Here is a 6,055-nt window from a genome sequence, read left to right as displayed (position 1 = left end):
GAATACCCATTCCAAACCACCGACTTAAAGATTGTTTAGGGCGAATAGGAAAGTGATGTAAACAAAAATTGATAAAAATCCGTATCATTTGAATAACTAGCGCCATTGATTCTTCTGAAAGAAGATGAAGATTTTTTTTTACCACGCCCAGAACGCTTCCCATACCACACCTATTTCCCTCCAGAAGTTTCCCATACACGTCTGCTCCAGAATTTTCCAACGGTTAACCACACCCCCTACCCCAGCTTAAAGACTGATACGACAGGACAAAACATGCCAGGAGGTGCTCGGAAAATGAGGGCACTGATAAGAATCAAACCAAGCTTCTGTCCTACACATTGGAGGAGGAGCAGAACGTGGGTAAGGGAACCAGAGAGAGAGAGAGAGAGAGAGAGAGAGAGGGAGAGAGAGGTTGAGGAGCCCGTTGCTCTTTACTTTTATGCTGACACAGATGCCAAATAGCATCCAAGCTCCACATCCTCGAAGTGTTCCGCATACAGCCTATCTAACGCACCGGAGTTCTATCCGAAAAAACAGACTCAGCTACATAGAGGATATATGTAAAAGGGACTTAATCAGTCGTACGAAAACACCAACCTCCCGGTGCTCCAAGCCAGTTTCTGAGGCTGGGACTTTAGTTTCTCCTGGCCTGCTGGCACTGTTCTCAAGGTCTCCACCTGTGTGTAAACTCCCACGTTCTGCCATGGTGAAGACACTCACTCGATGTATGCCCCACAGTGGCTTTCCCTGACCCTCCACATCCCTAGCGTTTTTTCTGCCTCATGCTTTCTGGATAATCATCTCCTTAGTACTGTATTACAAGTTTATTTTTACCAAAAACCGAAGTACCTAAAGTGCCAGGGCTTTGTGGGGCGCTGTATCTGCAAATCCACCTCATCACTCAGTTGAGTTCGCAGTATTACAGTTTTTAGCAAAACTCTTCACTGAACCCACCTTTTCCCCTGCTCCGGTCGAAAGTCGTTCAATTTGTCCCTCGCATTCTGTTGGTCCTTCAGTCCTTTGTTGGAGAGTGGTGTGAAAGCTTTCAGTACTCCGCCTATCCCCGTGTCATCGATCTCGGGCTCCATCTTGCTGATTTTCTGCTTTTTGCTCCTTTATAGCATGCATGTATGTCGCTAGCTGCTGGTTGACGTCTTGCTTGAACTTCGTGGAATTCTTCTCGTGTCATGTTCAATTTCTTCTTTAAACATTTTAGATCTTGCTTTAGTTCCGATTTAAACTTCGCCAATCTGCTTACTTATAGCTTGAAACCCATGCACCCGTTCCTGTTGTTGAGTCGCCCGCCATGTTGACCTTCTTCCGCGTTGTCCCTAACATGTTCTACCCGGTGTAAATCTTTACCCACCGGTTTATCTGCGTCCCTCTAACTTTGCCTTTGTATGCCCCTTCATAATCTTAACAGATTCAACTTTGTTTTTGTTTTCTTTGAATTCAGTTTTTATGGGGTACGTAAATACTTAAGGAAGTACTGATCTTTTAAATTGACATCTTTCACCACATTAAACACAATTTTTTTTTTTAAGTCAAATATGCTAGTTACATTAAAATGATACAAAATAAGTTTTGTATTCACAAATTCATGTTGAACATACCATATCTTGCCTGTAAGACTTACATTTTGGCGACATTGTTTTAATTCTGAATTACAACGCGAACTCCTAAAACATAAATGCATCCGTTGAAGTCATATAACGCAAGTTAGAACTATTTACTTTTAACGCTGGCGTTTTACAAAGAAACATATTTGGTTCAGGTTGCATTTTGTATTAATACAAAAAATGTTCCAAGCATACTTTTTGTTTTTTAATTTTTTAATTTTTGTTTGCATCTTTCACCACATTAAACACAAACAATCTTTTAAGTCAAATATGCTAGTTACATTTAAATGATACAAAATAAGTTTTGTATTCACAAATTAAAATTCATATGCATATGTGTGCGAACATTAGTGGCTCACATGCAGCGGCAACATGACAACATGTACTGACAACATGAACTGTGTCTGTTTGTGTGCGTGTGTTTCATGTGTATAATGGCACACAAGCACAGGAAAGTTGTAGGAGTGTGTGTATGGATGAATATTATACTCCAAAGAAAGTAGTCACAATGAATGTTATGTGTTCAAATGCCATTTGTGGTTTTGTGTGATCTGTTGAAAATGTTTTTTGTTTTTTTTTACTACTTCTCACTGGTTCGCTTATTTGAATTGAAAACGCTATTTCTGGTATAGAGTGTTGGAGCATGGGAAAAGGGGTGTGTTGGGAAAAGGGGGGAGTGAACACCGGGCCAGAACGAAGCAGGCCCACGGTTCGGACACCGAGCCTAGCTATGTGCACCTCCAACCTTTGGGCTAAGTCATTTCTCCCAACCTTACACAGCGAGATGCGTAATGCGGTTTCCACGTATATGAACGGGTCATGATTTACATGCTCTGTGGATGCTTTTACAAGGTCACTGACACTCGTGACACATTCAGACTTGCTGCTTGGGAGATGCAGGGTCCATATGAATCTTGTCATGGTGTCAAGCGTCGAGGTCCCCGAGTGTATGGCACACATTCTCCCCTGACATCAGCTGCATTTCCTTGGATAGCGTTATTCGCGATCAGCAAAGGTAAAGGGTGGGCTGATTTGACGCGTTTGGCCACCGTCACAGGTGCTGCTAGGGATCCTTTCCACCAGGTCATTACGTGTATGCGCTTCAGCAGGATGATCAAGACCGCGGGCTTTATCGTTGTGCGCCGGCCATAGCGTCTGCTATCTGGGTTCTATGAGTCAAGGCGATCCAAAACGCTCGAGCAATGGGCCTTCGACCAAACACTTGTATGTCCGCGCAGGAAATACTTGAGTTCCACAAAATCCCTCAGTGCCGAGATCGTCCAAGATGGCGGTAGTATCTCTGGACACCTCGGGTGCGGGCGGACGAGCCCACGGAAGACGTTTGGTTGTCGATGTCTCCCAGGTGTTCATGAACTTGTTACAAACACCGTGCGGTCCTTCTTCCTTGCATGGTCGATCAAGGCCCTAGCCCTGTCCCGAGTGCCTCTCATAGCCTGGATGTACTCCAACTCTTCACCTGATATCATCTCGTGGTGCAACAGAACATCGGCCACGTAGTTCACTCTGGCCATGTTACTGGCCTCTATGTAGCTGAGTCTTTTTCGGGTAAGACTTTCCATGGTAAGATACTCTGTGTGAGGCCACATTCAAGATTGTTAGACGGTGGATGCTTGTTTGGACATGTGTGTCTTTCATAAAGTAAAACGGGAAACCCTCTCTCTCTCTCTCTCTCTCTCTCTCTCTCTCTCTCTCTCTTTTTTTTCTCTGGTTCCCTACTACACGCTTCTGCTCCAAATAGTGTAAAGATACTTGATTTAATTCTTACTCAGTCCCTCATTTCAAACGCATCTGTGGCATGTTCTGTCGCTGTCTGCTTCAGTCTTTATACTATTGTAAGGTGGGTGTGGTTAGGAAAATTCTGGAACGGGGCGTAGTTTGGAAACTTCTGGAAAAGAGGTGTGTTATGGAAGCGTTCTGGGCGTGGTAAAAAAAAAATTCTTCTTCATCTTTCACCACATTAAACACATTTTTTTAAAAGTCAAATATGCTAGTTACATTAAAATGATACAAAATAAGTTTTGTATTCACAAATTCATGTTGAACATACCATATCTTGCCTGTAAGACTTACATTTTGGTGACATTGTTTTAATTCTGAATTACAACGCAACGTCTCTAAAACATAAATGCATCCGGTGAAGTCATATAACTTCAAGTTAGAACTACTTACTTTTAACGCTGGCGTTTTACAAAGAAACATATTTGGTTCAGGTTGCAAGTTAAATCTTTTCTTACAACTACTGTGTACATCAAGGAGAATTAAATATAATTTTAAAAGCTGTATTAATACAAAAAATGTTACAAGCACACTTTTTGTTTTTTAATTTTTGTAATTTTTGTTTGCATCTTTCACCACATTAAACACAAACAATCTTTTAAGTCAATGTGGTTACATTTAAATGATACAAAATAAGTTTTGTATTCACAAATTAAAATTCATATGCATATGCGTGCGAACATTAGTGGCTCACATGCAGCGGCAACATGACAACATGTACTGACAACATGAACTGTGTCTGTTTGTGTGCGTGTGTTTCATGTGTATAATGGCACACAAGCACAGGAAAGTTGTAGGAGTGTGTGTATGGATGAATATTATACTCCAAAGAAAGTAGTCACAATGAATGTTATGTGTTCAAATGCCATTTGTGGTTTTGTGTGATATGTTGAAAAATACCATATTTATGGTACAGTTTTTTTTTTTTACTACTTCTCACTGGTTCGCTTATTTGAATTGAAAACGCAATTTCCGGTAGAGTGTTGCTGTGGGCATGGGAAATAAAAGAGGCGTGAAAAAAAAGGGGTATGTTGGGAAAAGAGGTAAACACCGATCCCGGGCCAGAACGAAGAAGGCACAGCCTGATGAGTACGGAGCAGCGGAGGACGCAGGAGGGCCAGACATATGGAGTAGAGCTAAGCATGCACAGACATACGATCAACATGTACTGACAACATGAACTGTGGCTGTTTGTGTCTGTCTGTGTGTGTGTGTGTGTGTGTGTGTGTGTGTGTGTGTGTGTGTGTGTGTGTGTGAGCGCGGAGTGAGTGTGTGTGTGTGTGTGTGTGTCTGTGTGTGAGTGTGTGTGTGTGTGTGTGTGTGTGTGTGTGTGTTGAGTGTGTGTGTGTGTGTGTCTGTGTGTGTGTGTCGTGTGTGTGTGAGTGTGTGTGTGTGTCTGTGTTGTGTGTGTGTGTGAGCGTGTGAGTGTGTGTGTGTGTGTGTGTGTGTCTGTGTGTGAGTGTGCGTGTGTGTGTGTGTGGGGAGCGTGTGTGTGTGTGTGTGTGTCTGTGTGTGAGTGTGCGTGAGTGTGTGTGAGTGTGTGTGTGTGTGTGTGTGAGCGTGAGTGTGTGTGTCTGTGTGTGAGTGTGCGTGAGTGTGTGTGTGTGATGTGTGTGTGAGCGTGAGTGTGTGTGTGTGTGCGCGGTTCTGTGTGTGAGTGTGCGTGAGTGTGTGTGAGTGTGTGTGTGTGTGTGTGAGCGTGAGTGTGTGTGAGTGTGTGTGAGTTTGTGTGTGTGTGTGAGCGTGAGTGTGTGTGAGTGTGGGTAGAAATGCATTGACCTTTGGGCTTAGGCCCATTCACCCTTATTACAATCACTTCCTTGGCCTGTTGTAAGAGGAGCCTTACACATTCCTATTTTACAACCCTGCCTTACACACGTTCTGCTCTCACAGTTGCATGAGAGTTGTATTGGCTCATTTCAAACGCATCAGTGTTACTCAAACTTACATTCATGCTGTGTGTAGAATGAAAACCCTATCTTTCTCTGTTTCAAGCGGGAAGAAACCCTTTTTATGCTTGAAATTTAACGCTACACCCCTCTTCTCTCACTGGCTCATTTCAAACACATCCGGATATTTCATCTCTAACGCTCATTGGATCATTTAAATGAAGATCTTTCTACTTCCTGTGTCTCACGCATTGCATCACTTAACACACGTCATTTCCGGGGGCACGCCTTCCTTCTAGAAGCTTCCGGAACAGTCCAGTCACACACACCTGGAAGGCATCAATCACATTTCTGACAGGTCGTGACCTCTTGACCCCCCAGGTCAAGAGGTCATCCATCAAAATCCAAATATTTGAGTGACACTTTCCCCTTGTTATATTCTCTAGTTGAGTTAAGGTGTGTCGTGGAAGTTTTCCTTGAAGCAGCAGAGTTAGTGATATTTATGATAAAATCAAAACGAATAACGACTGTTTGAGAATTAAACCAAAGTTTGGTCTTTGAGTATTTATTTACATTTGCAAATGGAGAAAACACAGTTTCAAAGGTACACGCAGCACAACTGAAAATGTCTTTCCTAACTAGAAACCTAAAAATCAAAACATCTTATAGTGAAGAAAATCCATTAAGCCACCCCTCTTCAAATATCTTTAGCATGCTGCCACTTTTCTAAAAAATACCATAGACAGTCAG

Source organism: Perca fluviatilis, chromosome 2, assembly GCF_010015445.1.
Source record: "Perca fluviatilis chromosome 2, GENO_Pfluv_1.0, whole genome shotgun sequence".
Taxonomy (NCBI): Eukaryota; Metazoa; Chordata; class Actinopteri; order Perciformes; family Percidae; genus Perca; species Perca fluviatilis.
This window is presented reverse-complemented; position numbering follows the sequence as displayed.